The following is a 17,117-nucleotide window of genomic DNA, read 5'->3' on the forward strand; positions in this document are numbered from 1 at the left end:
GCTGATTTTCTTTGCCAGAACTTCACTGCATGGAAGCACAAGAGGATAAGGACACTGTACAACAAGAAAATAGAGGAGTGTAGGGGGATATATAATTCTGTGCTAGGTGCCAGCTCAGTATTACATATCTCCTATACCAGGGGTTGTCAACCAAGGGTACGTGTACCCCTGGGGGTACTCCGAAAGGTCCCAGGGGGCATGTGGGAGCGGGCAGGTACAGAGCGCTGCCACCCTGTGCTGCTGCTTCACAGGAGCAGGGCTGGGGTGGAGCGAGAGCAGGGCTGCACAGATGCTGTGTCGCTGCTCCGCCACTCACCACAACCCTGCTCCACATCTGGCTGCTCTCCACCCCCCACCCCCACTCAGCATCCGGCCGCTTGCCACCCCCACAGGGTTACACATTAAAAAGGGGGCTGCCAAGGGTACACGTATTAAAAAAAAGGTTGAAAAACCCCTGTCCTATACCTTTGTTATGGGATAAAACTTGCCAAACACTGGTGCCAAGTTGAGAGAGACTGTAAAAGGGCTAACACTGGATTGCACCCCACCCTGATCCTCCAAGGGACAGGAAAGCTAGCAGCCATCTAATAATCGTGTCTTCATGAAAAAAAACAGATCTTATTTTCTGTTTTCCCAAAACAGGGTGTAAATCTTATTTTGGGGAATGTGCTGTGCAAGAAAAAATGGTATTTGAAGGAGGCTCTTGTTATTATCTGATGAGTATCTCACAATAATTTCTTATTGTTCTTTCTAAAGCTGTTCACAGGTACACAAATCTTTGAATTATTAGAAATGGGGTGCCAGATAGACAAAGTCAAGCCTCCAGTTTCATAGAACAAATGCTTGAACACCAAGATGCTATATTTAAATATGTAACTGAAGGTTAGAGTCACCTTTACCTAAGGCCAATGGTTTAGTAGAGGCCAATCATATTTTGCTATGACAGTGTACATTATTCAAATATCATGAATTCCTTTCTTCTTACCTGGGGAGTTACTGGATTCTTACTGGAATTCCACATGTCTCAAGAAAGGACATAACACCAAATATTGCATCTGTATTGTCAGTTTGATGCATGAGCTCCCTTTTCCAACTTGAGAGTGATTTATGAATATGTTCAGTAAAATAGTCACTATATGACAACTTGGCCACATCTATATGAGACGTTGACCACGCAGGCATTACTACTCAGTCATTTAGTATTTGTTTATAGTACTTGTATAAACAAGCACTAAATGACTGTTCAGTAGCGCCGACAAACGTCTTTTTCATTATGTTACTGTGCAGTAGCATAATACTACTGCACAGTAGCATTGTGTCACATTTATAGTCACGTGATGATGCTATGCAGTAGTATAGAGCTTCTCTGTAGTCAGCATCTTATGTAGACATGGCCCTTGAGTATATGGCCTTTGGATGGCCCTTGGATTTGGTATCTAAGAAAAGTGTGCAAGCTTCATTTATATGAAACTGAATCTTACAAAAATATTAGGATAAACAAAGCCTTTTCTCCAGTTCAATGCAACATTTATGAATTATAATCAAAGAGAAAAAAATTAAAACATTTTATTAATGCATTAAATTCAGCCTTAATGTACTATTAGTAACGTTTTAGCCAAATAACATCTTTACTTGTCAGCTAAAATGATGAATTCTGGAGATCCTAGGTTCAATGTATTCAGCTCCCAGGAAGATTGTAATACAAAATGAAACATTCAGGTTTATGGGACTGAATAGAGTGTACGGAAAATAAATGCTTCTGAAAGAAAAAATGGTGCGTGGAGACAAGATAGTGGGCATAATATGCAAGATGGGCAAAAACCTACCAGTTCACTGGATAAAATATAACAGATAGCTTCCCAGAATCTTTTTCCAGTGGAATTCATGAATTTTCATTGAAAACTCAACTAGAAAATATGATTTTGAAATGTTGCCTCCATACTTTTTGGAAATGATAGTTCTGATGCTATCTCTGTTCTCTTCTATGCGCTGAGCTGTCTGACCAGATAGCTATCTGTGATCCACTGAAGTGATCCACTGAAGTGATCCACTGAAGTGCATAATGTCGTTCATGGCTCCAGTGTATCAGGGAAATGTATTCTGAGGCTGGGTACAGACATTCAAAGAGCCTGAGACAAAATCAACCTAAGTTGCACAGTTTTCTGTAAGTGGTGTAGTTTAGATTGGTAGTGAGCAGAACACACATTTGCCCTTCAGTGCAGGGGGAGGGGAGCGGCAAATTTTAGATGTGGTTCCACCATTTTTAAACCACTCTGTGTGCACCAAAATTTTCCTCTGTTATGGGTATGGATAGGTTTCTGATCACTTATGCTGGTAAAAATGTGTCTGTACTTGGCCTGAAAGACGAACAGGGCCCATGGAAAAGAATGCAACATAAGAACTCAAGGCAGGGACATCCTACATCATCCAATCCATTCCAGTTTTATCACACACAATTACAGCACATAATCTAATTCATACTGTATCAAATTCCATTTTAAAACTGGTTAGGATTTTTGCTACCACTACTCCTATAGAAAGGCTTTTCCAGAACTCCACTCCTGTGCTGTGTAGAAATAGAGCCAGTCAGAAATTTTCTGATAGAACAAGTACCAGTTTAGTGAACCCAGAATGTTTCAAGAAAACATCTCAGATTGAGCAGAATTTTGTCAGACTGTAGGCAGAGTTCCCAAGAAACCATACCTGTTTGCTTAGCAGGCTTCGTGTCAATAGCTCTGGAACAGCCAACTCTACAGGCTGTTCCAGGGTCAGGGCTTTCTAGAGCTTTCAGGATCTATCCATCTACCTCAAGGGTGGGCAAAATGTGGCCTGGGGGCCAGATGCAGCCCACCAGGCCATTCTATCCAGCCTGCGGGGCCCCTAAAAATTTTAGAAAATTAATATTAATCTGCCCTGGGATGCCTGCCATGCAGCCCTCAATGGCTTGCCAAAACTCAGTAAGCAGACCTCTACCCAAAATAATTACCCGCCCCTGATCTATCTATTAGCTGGGGGGGGGGGGGGGGGGTTGGAGGGCAGGGCACGCAGCTTTGCCCAAACAGGGCTTCCAAGAACCAAAAAGGCCTTAAAAGCCAGGATCTAACCATGAAAATCCCTGGCTCCATTGCAGGAATCCTGAAAGTACCATGATCCCCTGCAGTAGGAGACTAGGGAAGCTGCATGGCAGGAGTGTCCTAGAGCCACAGATCCTGACATTAGCAAGGTTAAAATGAGAAGGATGTTAGTTTCAGATAGCATAGGGCTGTTGAACTTCTAAGTAGCCAGGGGCCACACAGAAGGCAATCCCACCTCCCCTCAACTGCTCTGTGCCAATGCACCTAGTTCCACCTCCCACATCCCTTCCTTGCCACACTGCACTGGTGTCCCATGTAAAATGTGGGGTCTCCAGTTCCCCCCTTAATGAACTGGCCAAGGGTTCTCTCAGCCCCCAACCCATGCCACCCTGTCCTGTCTGCATAGGTGGGGAGAAGAAGCAGAAGCCCAAAGACTCAAGCTGCACCATCAGGAGAGTGATGGAGGAGTGGTGCCCAGACCAGGAGCCCGGGGTATCCATCAGTGTTGCATGAAGCCCACAGGCTACCAGCCCTGATGTAGAATATGACAGGGTCAAAGGGAGTATATTTTATTTAGGAAGCACCATAAGTCAGTGATGCAAAATGCAGTATTGGAGGGAAAGGGGGTTGTTTGTTTGTTTACAAGAGATTTTAAAATATGGTTTGGATCCACTTCATACTCATTTCTTCTTCTGCCAATATGGTCCTATATCTTAAACAGTTTTTCTTCATCTCCACTATTTACCATGTGCTCATAGCAAGAGCAACAGGGACACAAGTAACTGCTTAGTTAATTGCAGAAGGTTCTATGGAAGCTTTTCAGAGCTGTTTTGCATAAAACATCTTTTTTGTCTCAGGCATTCATTTTAATGGAAAAAAAGAAATGTTCTATGGAAAGAAAACTCCAGTAAAACTCAATTTAGTACAGTAGCAGGACTGGGATCATGCTAAACCTACAGTATTCATGTAGTACCCTGTATTTACTTCAGTATGTTCTACTAACTATAGGTATTTATCATTCAGTGGTAAACTACTTCATTAATTAGAATTTTACCTAAAATGTGTATATGTATACACATATAAAATCACTGCTCTTTTTTCTATCTGAAAATATATTTAGATGTAAAGATTAAATTAAAGATATATCCAATGTTCAGACTTATTATAAAACCAGAATTAACTCAGACTAGTTAAAAAAAAACCTCAGTAAATTTATAGCACAGCAGAACGCCAAGCAATATGAAATTATACAGCCACTACCTTATTTGAACAACTTCTCACTTCTAGGATAACTTGATGAAATTTTATGGTAAATATATTTCAAAAAGATTTAATGAGTACCCAAAAGAACAGTTAACCATAGAGATTCTTATCTCAATAATGATTATAAAACTCAGGGACAGACTGAGCAGATTTTTACCCTTTGGTTATAAACCAAAATTGCTTAGTGTTTTTCTAATTTTTCAATATTTGCATACTGTGCTTTTTATACTCTGAATATTTACTTGAGTTCAATACTTCTGCTTGTCTGAATGGTGACTGAAAATGTTCTCTCTGTGTTGTTTTAGGCATATTCCAGTTCAGAAATTCATTTGACTTCTAAAGCAATGAAATGCCAGAAATCAGGCTGAGTCTCATTTATGACTCATTCCCACACAGCTGTATTAGAGAAGGACGTACTCTTATTAGTCATCAGCAACTACTAAATATTAATCCTACCTTTGTCAGTGAATCAGTATCTTGTTGTATTCAGTATTCTCCTCCAGTGAATCACCTCTTGCAAATCATGACCTTCATATGATTTTATGCCCCATCTTCAAAAATGAGTTTAAAATTCCCTTCCTCGCAGACCTGCAATGAGAACACTTACTATTTATAGAATAAAAAGTATCATTTGCAGTTGGACCCAGGAGAGTTAAAGCACTGAGCTCACATTAACTTTCAGTTGTATTTGGCTCCCTAACTACCGTCAGCTCCAAACTGATGCTAAGAATAGGAATTTTAAAGGTGCATATTTCAGCGTTATTCATGCTACTTTCAATTTAAAGATCTGCTTGCACTGAAATCAATAGAAAGCTCCCATTACCTTCAGTGGGTGAAGACTCAAACTTTAAAAAACAAACACTAAGAAATAATAAGATTATTGAAATTTAAGGCCATGTTCAAAGGCAATAAATTGATCATAGGTAGATAAAGAATACTTGTTCTTCATACTAAAATGGCTTATAGCTCTTAGGAAAAAAGAAAAGGAGAAAAACATTTCTACTACAACTTTTAAAGCAATTGCAAAATCCTAAATCTTCCCTAGACATTTTAAGAGATCACCAGGAAGTAAGATGTTTTGTTATGTTTTTCAAAAGATTTAAGTTATCAAAAATATGTACATGTCATTTAAAGCATATTTTCAAGAGAATTTATATGAATCGGCACAGCTCATCTAGAAGTCCTGTGGCAAGATGGTTATAACTTTTCTTTATTATTTGTAAAATACTGTAGACAGTCACAAGACTGTCCAAAAGGAATTGTTGGCTTTTTACTGCCTTAGAAATATCAGCCTTGAGAAAAGTGGTAATAACTCATTCCAAGGTTGAGAAAAAGCCTTATTCCCTATATACGCAGGATCCAATGTGTTTGGAAATTTTCGATTTGAATAGTCATTATTTTGCACCTGTAGGTTATTTCTCAAAGGTAAAATTCACCTGCATAAAGTGAAAGTAAAATAAGTGTTTATGAACGTAAAGAACAAGAAGGGGGAAAGGAGGAGAAATCCAGGTTCCACTTGGGAAAATGGCTTCCATGTAGCCCATACATAGATTATACCTCAGCCTATAAACTGAATACTTGCCTCTTACTTTCTGGGTGTACTACGTACATTTAATTGTGCATTCTCTAGCACAGGGGCGGACAATTATTTTGGAGGGTCAGAGGGCAGCTTACCAAGTTTTGGCAAGCTGTCAAAGGCTGCATGGGTAGCCCTGCCCCTTTACAGGTGCCCTGCACCCTGGTCACCATCTTGTGGCCAGAAGTCCCACTCCCTAACCCCTGACTTTGCCACCAGAAGTACTCCTTTCAGCAAGGGGTTTTGCCATCTCAGAACCAAAAAAATACCAAGTTATATTCTAAAATGGGATCATCTACAACATTCATTAATTTGGAGGTGACTGCACAATAGCTTAAAATGAAGTCTTATTCTTGTATATAGTGGGGGGTGGGTATAGGTTTGTGTAGGGCTGTGGGTGTGTGGGTATGTGTGGTGTGGGTGGGTATGGGGGGAGGATGGCTGGGGTTTGCGTATGGCAGTATGAGGGGAGGCATAGGTGCATGTGTATGGAGGGGTGTGTGTGTGGGACTCACCCTATGAACACACACACACACACACACACACACACACACACACACACACACACACACACTGCCCCATGCTGGCAGACAGGCACATACTCTGCCCCTGTGCCTGCTGACGTGCGCACACACATACACACACCTACCTGCCGAGGACTCCCTCTGAGTCCTACTGCCCCTGTCTCCAGCCAGGTTTGACAGGGAGCCGGGGCAAATAAATATTAATTTACTAAATTTTTTAGGGGCTCCGTGAGCTGGATAGAATGGCTTAGTGGGCTGGATCTGGCCTGCGGGCTGTATTTTGTATGTTAGACCTTTTACAGTGCAACCCTCTCCATCCCCTCAGTATCAGAATGGAAGACTAACCAAATACTATAAGTGCAATTAGCACTGAGTAGAAAAGTTGGTGCTAGTAGATTCTGTCATGGGCTACATTCATTTTTCTTTAAAGGTATGTTTAGGATGTTAAGAGTCTAAGGCTGGAGACAGACATTATGTAGCAAGAAACCTTTTTTTGCCTGCCCCCCCCCTCCAATGTAGAGCCCCTCCATATGGCAAAAAGCCCCTTTTGCCCCCTTTTAGGGATGCTTTCTCTTTTCTACCTTTTCTTCCTTCCTCCCTCTTCTTCTTTTATTATTATTTTTTTTTATAGAATATACAGTGTACTTGTAATAAAATATAGTTTGTAGATGCTTTTATGGGTTTTAAATAGTATTCTGCATCGGTATGTCCCCCTCCCCCCCATTGTATTTGGTTTATTTGTTGTATGTGCCATGGCATTTCACCCTTTTATATTTTATATTCTATGCTTTTTAACTTTGTATCAAATGTACTTTAAGTTTAAAAGTAAGTTGTACTATGTAACAATGTTAGCAAGGGCAGGAAAAAAAAACCTCGGCTTCTCTGTATGGAGCTGGTTCCTGAATGAATCTTGATTGATTACGTAACACAGTAGCTAGACAGGATAATAAGTTAATGAGCGGCAATTAACACCTAGGGAACCATAGACTAAGGAGAGGAAAGGATCAATACAGAGCCAGGAACTCCCTGAAACTTCACTGTTAAAGGTACAGAAGCCCTGGTTTGAACTAATCAATGCCGAAGACCAACTCTTGGGACTGAATACCCTCCAATCAACTGCCCCCAGAGTCCTATTCATCACAGCAGTGAATTAATCAAACTTCATCAATGGACTCCCAAGTCTGCACGTACCTGTGGACGTGACCCCTGGGGCTGACAGCTGCCATCCAGCAACCACCAAGGAGGACGTCCCACGAGGTCAATGACCCCTGGATTGGGTAAGCCTGAAAACTGAGGAGTCACCAAAGTCTGCCAGGGAGGGATAAAAGGCAATGAAGAATGACTCCCAATGGCACCCTCTCTGACCTGACCAGCACCCTGCCTGCCCAGCCAGAAGGACCAGCTGGTGACCCCTTTCTGAAGCAACATCACACTGAAAGAAGCCTAGCATAATGCAAACCATACCTACATCATGTTCTCTTTACGTATATTCAATTTAAATCATAAAAAAATTAAACAGATACAGAAAGGAGAAAAGCTCTGTTTTCCAATTATAAGAAATTTTCCCCATGTAATCAGAAATTAGTGTTGCATTTTCTATAGAAGCCTAATATTAACTGTTGGCCAATTCCACCAGAAAAACTATGAGAAGGTCTGATAGTTATGCTGCACAGGTATTCACCAAAGACACATAAACACTTAAATATTCCAAGTTCTTTTGTAATGGAATGCACTGGCTAGATAGGTAACATGGTATATGGTTGCTACTGTAGCCAAATTAACATTGTTTTATGAGGTGCTTAACATAGGAAGACTGAGCTGTAATATTATTAAAGGCAAGAATACCAAGTGGTTAAAGATTATATACTGAGTACTAGAGGTTTTACTTTTTCCCTGTGCATGCAGCCCAGGAAAATTGTTAATACTGTATCCACAAATGTATCCCAAAAGAGCATGCACAACTTAAATTGTGAAGGATATTATTATATGTCCCATAAATGAAATTGCTATTTAAGTTTTAAAAAACGTAATTTATTGTTTTGATAAAGCTTGAAAGGAGAAGCCAACTCTCCATAGAGTTAAAATGGTCACATTGGGCAAATATGCAGATATTACATACCAACCTAATGTCAAACTGCAGAAACATAAGTGAAAGAAGAATATAAAAGGGAAGATGCAATAAAAAAGGTGGAAGGCAACCCCCCCAGCCTCCCTGCCCTGCTGTAGCCCCAGACCCCCCAAACCAGACTTACCTACTTGCAGCTCCCTGCCTACCATCACCCCTCCCCCTGCTCCCACCAGTGGAACAAAGCAAAAACTCAGACGTTTCCTTGGACTGAACAACCTGCCTGGACAGAGATAGGGGGACTCAAGAAGAAAACATGTCTGGGAAAACCCAGACCTATGGTAACCCTAGCCAGGCTGTGATCCTTGCTGCATGTGTGAATGCTGTAGCTGGGTGGTTGTGTTTGTGCACATCCCCTGCTGCAGCTGCCTGGAACCCTTGCCCTACAGCCCTCTGCTCTGCCACCACTGTCCCACATTTGTGGGGGTTTTCTGCCACCTATGGCTGGGTTTTTCAGGTGAAAGACTGCCAAGCAGGCTTAATGGATCAGGCCTCTCCAAGCACTGAGTGCCACCAAAGCCCCCCAAGGGATGACAAGATCAAACAGTTACAAATGTCTCCAAGACCGTTTCAGGCTGGACATAAGGAAGAACTTTGTCACGGCGGGGTCCTCGCGGAGGGCCGTGATCTCCTTGAGGTCCCTCGCTCCGTGTCAGGCCGGCCCAAGACACCCTCTAATTCTCGCCCACCACGTCTTTGATGGTAAATATAATGATGGGAGGCTGCCTTGTGTCTTCCCTGGGCACGGCTACTCGGGACCTCTGTCCCCGTGGTTCTTCCGGACCCCCTGGGGGTCTCCCGATACGGTGGGTGTTCCTCGGACACCCTAGCCTTATGGGCTATGCGTGGCTCCTACCAGCCCCTAATACCACGCCCCAAGCCTCGCAGATGTAATAGACATTGTCCGGTCTGTACGCCCGCTTCCTGGGCCTCCTCTCTAATGTGGTCCACTCTGGGCTCCCTCTCTCATGCCCAGCCTCTTGCTGGGACTCTCGTCCAGCCCACTCTGGGCCTCCCCTGCCGGTGTGGTTCTACTCAGGGACTCTCTAGCGGGCCTCCAGTCCTATGGGCCAACCGCACCGGCACCCTCTCTGACCCTGGCTCACCGCGCTGCTACTCCCCGTCTTCTCGGGGCAACCACAGCGCCCTGCCTCAGTCTGAGGGGTGTTGCCGCACTAGCCTGCGGCTGGACTCGCTATGCCCGTCTCGGGCTTCTCAGTATGGCCCCGCTCTCTAGGGCTGCTCAGTATGGCGCTCCCCCCTCTCTGGGGCTCGCCGTGCTCACTCTGGGCTACTCAATAATACCGCCCCTTTCCTGGGGCCGGGGTCTATGTTCCCCCACACGCAATCCGGGGTCTAGGTCCCCGTCTGCAACCTACGGGTTGCGCCCGCGACCCACTGGCCGCGCTCCTCGCCGCCAGTTGCTCACGCACTAGCATGCGAGCTGTGCCCTCCCTGGCGCTATGAAAATAATGCACCCTCTTGGCGCTAGGGCACCCCACACTCTCTGGGGTCCCTGTGATTGAGGCCTCCTCCGGCCCCTACAGCCTCACCCAAGCCTCCGGGTGTAATAGCACAAACACAAAGCAAAACCACAAGCCCCTACGCTGTAACATAACCACAAGCCGCACGGCTAAACTCTAGTGCCCATCCTCTCAGGGCTATCATGAGCTGTACTTGCACGTCCTGCTCCTTTCCACATCCTCACTCCCAGAGCTCCTGCCTCCCAGACGGCTGGCAGAGAACTGCCAGCCTGGCTTTGGCCCTGGGCTTTATAAGGGCCAGGCCCTGCCCCCTTCTGGCCAGCTGGCTCCGCTTGGTTGCTCCGGCAACCCGCAGCTGCGCTCATTACCTGAGCAAGCCTCAGCTGGGCTCGTTATGTCAGGCCGGGGTGCGCTCACTCACTCCCTGGCAGTTTCTCCTTTCTAGGAGCAGGGGCACCGAGGTGCCCTGCGACAAACTTCTTCACTGTCTGAGCCCCTAAGGCCTGGAACAGACTGCCTCCAGAGGTGGTACAAGCACCTACTTTGGACTCCTTTAAGAGACATTTGGATGCTTATCTTGCTGGGATCCTTTGACCCCAGCTGACTTCCTGCCCCTGGGGCAGGGGGCTGGACTTGATGATCTTCTGGGGTCCCTTCCAACCCTAATGTCTATGAAATCTATGACTTAGATCAATTTAGGAGCTGCCCAGCCTGCTTGCGGAAGAGATCAGGTGAGAGTGAAGTGACTAGCTATTCAATCTAAGATGCTCTGTATAGGGTCAGAAGCCTATGGTTTAAACACATTGCTATACAAATGAATGAATTCAGGTGCCACAGGGTTTTGTGGAATTAGCCTAAATCCATCCTTCCTTCTATCAGGTGCCTCAATTTTGCCAAATTTTCACTTAGGCATCTGGATCTAATCCTGAGCACCCTTCAGGAGTACAGTGAACTACTCATCTGTCTCATGTTATTTGTGATCTTTTCATCTCCCTAAAGGAAGGAGCATACAATGGAGTAGACACTGATAGGCTTTTAGCATTTTGTTTTTGTTTAAACATGCATGTTGCTATATACTGATGTTACAAAAGGGAAGATCAAAGAAATGATACCTTGCACTTGGAGAAGACAGAGGTTTATGACCAGAAGACAGATACCAGGGTGAAAGGAAGAGTTGAAAAATACATTTTAATAAGTTTTATATAAAAAACAATGCTTTTTTCTTTCTCAGTGTCAAAGAATCAGATCATAATTTCATCTCCTCATAACTCCAGCTAACTGCAGACCTCAATGGTTAACATACCACAGTTGGTAGTTGATCTCTTCTGCTACACTGCTGCTGTCCTTGCCACCCCAGCTTCCTGCCCCCATGCCAAACATTCAATGGGGACATACACAATGACTCACATACTTGGGCATGCCAGCTGTCCGAATCACTGGGCTGCCAACCCAAATGTCCAAAATTTCTTTCACACCATTTGTTGTTATAGAGTCACTCTTCTACCCTTATTCTAAACTAAGGCATGGGGTAGGGCAACCAAGGTTATGCAGTTTTAAAAACAAGAGCAGTGCTAGTTCCCATTGAACAATTTCCATTAAATAAGTAAGGGTCCAAAAACTTCTTTTACATGTACAAGGAAAGCAGGATTGTGCCTGAAGGAGGAAGTTACAACACAGAAATCATGTTTGCACTCAAAGTTGCCATCAACGTTCCATTACTATAGACAAGTGAATGCGAGAGTAAACTTCTATAGATATCCAAGGCAACCTAAGATTTAATTATAGTAGCAGGCACTGTAGTGGAACTTGTGCCACTGCTTTTATTGTAAAGCTTTATTTTCCAAAGATTTATAGCTCAGTTAAAACATTTCCTTTTTTTTGGTAAAACTTTGAATATAAATCCTAAGCTCAGATGTTACTTATCTAAAAAGCAGTTAGAACTGTTGGGGATTTTTTGTTTTGTTGGAAGAGTTCAATATTAAAAACTCAGTGCTAGCAAAAAAGCCATTTTAAGCAAATATATTACACACATAAACACACACACTATATATATATAGTGATTTACAGAGAAAGAGTTGTGTGTATGTATATATATATATATATATATATATATATATATATACACACACACACACACATATATATATACATTGGATATATAAAAAACAATTCTGTGAATGTGTGTGTATATATACAAGTGTGTTTATTTAATACATATATATTCTGTGAATGTGTATGTGTTTATATTTATTTATTTATTTAACCACTTGCATTGTGCTTTACTGAGACAGAGGAAAAGATTTATATTTACAGTTTTATCTGAAATAGTTTGTTCTCAATCAACACAGCAAAGCTCAGAAACAACTGCCATGTATACTTAGCCTCTGTAAGTAATAAGACCCATTTGGAGGATTGGATGAAAAGAAATATCATGAGGATCAATAAGGACAACTGAAAAGTCCCACATTTAGGATGGAACAATCCAATGCACCAGTGCAGGCTGGGAACAAACTGGATAAGCAGCTCTGCAGAAAAGGACCTGGGGGTTACAGTGGACACTAAGCTCAATATGAGCCAACAGTGTGCCCTTGTTGTTAAGAAGGGATTAATTTAAGAAGGAATACTGGGCTGCATTAGTTGGAACATTGCTAGCAGATCAAGGGAAATGATTATTCCCCTCTCTTCGGCACTGATGAAGCCACATCTGGAGTACTGTGTCCTATTTGGGACTCACTACTACAGAAAGGATGTGCACAAGTTGGAGAGAGTCCAGCAGAAGGTAAAGAAAATGGTTAGAGGATGGGGCACATGACTTCTTCAGAGAGGCTGAGGGAACTGGGCTTATTTAGACTAGAGAAGACTGAGGGGGGATTTAATGGTAGCCTTCAACTACCTGAAAAGTGGTTTCAAAGAGGATAGAGCTAGACTGTGCTCAGTGGTGGCAGCTGACAGAACAATGAGCAATGGTCTCAAGTTCCAACGAGGGAATTTTAGATTAGATATTAGGAAAAACTTCCTCACGAGAAGGGTGGTAAAGCACTGAAACAGGTTACCCAGATAGATTGTGGAATCTCCATCCTTGGAGGTTTTAAAGACTCAGCTAGACAAAGCCTTGAATGGGATGACCTAGTTGAGGATGGTCCTGCTTAGAGCAGAGGGTTGGACTAGATGACCCCCTATGATCCCTCCCAACTCCAATTTGCTATGATTCTATGATTCTGTGATTTGTGCAGCACTCCTAATGGCAATTTTGGTGAAAATAAGGACACAACATTTTGATCCAATTGGTGAAGCTTGTAACTCTTGTATGAGTTCAACTAACTTCAATCAAGTGATGCATTGTAATAGCTTTTATTAAGATAAGGGAACACTGTAAGAGAGACAGTGAAGTACGTTGTATCCAATGAAAATTTAATGGGGGAAATTTAATGAGGGAGAATGTAATAACATGGTTGAAATTTACCCAAGACAGTAGGTTTAAGACTCCTATACTTAGAAATAAGTGCCATGGGATTTTTAACTACAAAAATAGTCAAACTCTCTCTCTCTTTTATGTCTAAATCAGAACACCAGACTGGGGTACATATTTACCTTGAAGGTTGGTAGGCAACCTACAGAAAGATCTTTCTCCCTAACTGTTAGAGCAGCCTGAATTTTTTTACAAGTAGATCATAGGAGGAAAAAAAATCATGGTTCAGCTAATACACCTGCTTTGAACTGGAAAGGCTGAGAAGAGACTAACTTCAAAACAAAGCAAAACCAAACAAAAAACCACAAAACATTCTGAAATGCGGTGACAACTACATCTGATTTCACATGATCAGCACAGCTGCAGCTATTGCTACATTTGCTCTGTGACAGTCAAATACCTTCTAAGGGAGGTGGTATACTCCCCCAGCCCCTGTAAAGTCCCTCTTTCCACCCACCCTCATGGAATTAATTTGCTACTTCCTAGATGATGGGTTTAAGGCCGGGCAGGGATCAGCTGATGGCCTGCAGGTCACTTGCTTGTCAGATAACAAGCCAGCAAGCATCTGATTTAGAGAAAATGTCTGAAGGAAAGGCTAAGGTTTGAACAGGTAACACTGGGTTAGTGGAAAGGATCTGGTTTGTCTGTTTCTCTTATGTTGGACTGTGTGGACTTTAAGTATTTATATTATCACCAAGGATCCTGGTTTTCTCCGATATAAAAAATCTCCAATTTTTGAATTAAAAAAAGTAACCCCAAATCCATTTTTTCCATGGTTTAAAAGAAACCACTAATATATATTGTAGTTTCATTTTAATTGTGGAAAAATGTGGATCTGAGGTTATTTTTTTTAACTGAAAATTGGGGATTTTTTTATCAGAGAAAACCAGTTTCCCTGATTATCACAGAGCCTAGGAACCTTTGGCTTGGTCCAGGATTCCAGTGTGCCACACATTATCTAAAAAAAGAACAAAGTGACCATTTCCCCAAAAGTTTACAACCTACGTTATAAGTTATAAACCAACCTAGGATAAAGAGAATGAAATTCTACGGCTGTTGTAAACCTTTATTTAATGCACTGATTCACTAATTTGTCTATTGGGACTTTAAGACAAACCACCAAATACTGACAGACTTGTAATACTATCATGAAAGCTAGAAACAGTGTGGTTGTACTCAGTTTTTTTAGCACTGAATATGTAAAAAAAAATCCTTCTCCATCATGATTTTGTTTTCCTTTCACACTCAGCAGTTGCTAGGCAACACATACAGATGCTGCTTGAGTGATCAACTGTCTAGTTCTGTCAGGCAACTAGCTGTAGTCTGATCCACAGCTAATTATCCAACCTAGTGCTGACCCTCTTCCACCCTTATCTGGCTGGTCTATTTAATTTGTAAGCTCTTGGAATCAGGAACTCCATAATAAAATGTATACATACAGTTCTCAGTACAAGCGAGCTCCAACCTTGGTGGGTACTGGTGGGATCTACACTAAAGAAATAACGAAGAAGAACATTTTCATAAAAATACAATAACTATCAACTGATGTGCCTGTGTGTGGCTACTTCAGAGAAACAGCACCAAAAAGTGCAAATGTTTCCTAATCATCACAACTGGATGCTGTTGACTCTGAAGCATAACAACAGTATTTCAATGGACTTAGTTTTACCTAAATTACTGCTGGTTCCTCAGTGGAAACATTAAACTATTTTCTTTATTAATCTTATTTGATTAATCACAAAGACCTGAAAATCAAAAAGTAATCATCACAAAGAAATTACAGTATATAACTAAAGTCGACCATAAAGGAACAACACAGGCCCTGCCAGAGTAAATATTAGAAGGGCAAACACACAAAATGAATTCCAACTTCCAACTACTTATTGAAGGAATAGGGTCATTTTTTAGATTTTATATAAATGATTATGTATACATATATAATCTAAAAAATATTCACTTCTAATGCATGCACACACACACACACATATAGTACTGAATGGCAGACACTGGTAGAGGATGCTAGGGAGCAGATGCTTTTTGCATGTACTAGAGCAGTGGTTCTCAACCTTTTTTGTACAGGGACCCATTTGCCAAGATCAATGGCTTGTCCCAACCCACACCCCTCTGGTTCTTCCGGTGCCCAACCCATACTCCCTGCCCTCCCCCCCCCCCGGGCCTGCTGGTGCCCCTCACCCCCAAGCCACAGCTCACTGCTCACCTCCCAGCCCTGCTGGAGGGGCTCCCCAGCTGCCTCCATCCTGCTTGGGCTAAAGCATGGGCCCCTGCATGTATGGGCTCCAGCCCCATGCTGCTGGCACAGGCACACAGCTCCCCACTCTGAAGGGCTGCCCCCACCTTCCCCACTGAAGGGCCAGGTGTCTTCTACCCCACTCCCCCGGCCCTGCCGCAGCCCCGTGCCCGGTCGCTGTCCCCAGTGCCAGCAGACAGGCGTGCACACACACACACACACACACGCGCGCGCGTGCACCCCCTCTACCCTCCCCCCCCCGGCCCTCCGATCAGGCCCCTGGACCTCCATCCCCAGCTCCCCATACTTACTTGTGTCCAGCAGCTGGGGCTGTTCCCACAACCTGGCTTCGCTCTATGCTGGCCATGTGCATCTGCGTGCACAGACGCATATGCACCCACTGCCTCCAATCATCCCAAGCAGCTATTTGCAGGCTGGAATGCTGCCAGCCTGCAAGAGGAAACCCGTGCTTTCATGGTTTTTTTCTAGGGACCTGCTTGCAACCCTTTCAAATGTTCTTGCGACCCACTTTTGGGTTGCAACCCACCAGTTGAGAAATGCTGTACTAGAGATACAACTACATCAATACCCACCTACTTGTCCAAAATGAGGAAGGAAGAAAAAAATACTTCTCCCTTGCCCAGTACCAAAACCTTCCAATGCTTTCTTTGTTCCAAAAAAACACAATATGTTGTAAGGGACATATCATTTTTTGAATCATAAGTGGATGAAGGCACATGGATAGGGAAATAAAGGAAGCTGGGAAACCAAGGGAGTTGCCTGCCAAGTTCACCTGCAGAAGGCACGTTTCCCCTCTCTGTTACATGTACTCCAGCGGAAATAACCCCAAATGGATGGAAAATGCTGCATTACCTACTCCTGCTAGCAACCCTGCAGAGGGCTTGCTCACAGGAATCTTCACTCGCAAGGTCTCCACCAGATCTTGGTATTGACTTGTGGGCAATGCAGCCAAATGTCTCTGACAGATTGCCATTAGGTGCTACCACCTAATGTAAGAGGTGCCCAATGATGGTGTTTCTTGGGAAGGAGGTAAATGAGCAACAGGAAGGAGGTGGATCAACTGAGGTGCATACAGGAACATTAAGGACTTTATCAGAAGCTAGGGTTCCCAAAGTTTTCCCCCTGAAGAGCCATTTCAAAGGTAGTACCGGTGGTACTACCACTGGGTGGTGGCCCATAGGCCAAACTTTGGGAACCCTGATCTAAAGGCTGCAATACATAAATAAAAAATGGAGGAATACAGAAAACGGACTTAAAAAAAACAGGTTTCAACAAATTCAGGAACTGGTAGGAAGGATCTCTTGAAAATAAAATCTACAGGATGAGTCAATGC

The 17,117-nt window shown here is 43.1% G+C and overlaps 1 protein-coding gene across 3 annotated transcripts in view; it reads right to left on the bottom strand.

Annotated features, from left to right (window-relative positions):
• The window catches only part of MYO16 (myosin XVI), a 662,110-nt gene that overhangs the window by 592,551 nt on the left and 52,442 nt on the right, over positions 1–17,117 (bottom strand). For 2 of the 3 annotated variants that reach the window (XM_059721091.1, XM_059721093.1), the window contains exon 2: positions 4,794–4,925. The exons of the other annotated variant lie outside the window; for it this stretch is intronic. The gene's annotated coding sequence lies outside the window, so the exon portion shown is untranslated. The remainder of the gene's footprint in view (positions 1–4,793; positions 4,926–17,117) is intronic. 3 annotated transcript variants of the gene reach the window in all.

This window comes from Alligator mississippiensis, chromosome 1, assembly GCF_030867095.1.
Source record: "Alligator mississippiensis isolate rAllMis1 chromosome 1, rAllMis1, whole genome shotgun sequence".
Classification (NCBI taxonomy): domain Eukaryota; kingdom Metazoa; phylum Chordata; order Crocodylia; family Alligatoridae; genus Alligator; species Alligator mississippiensis.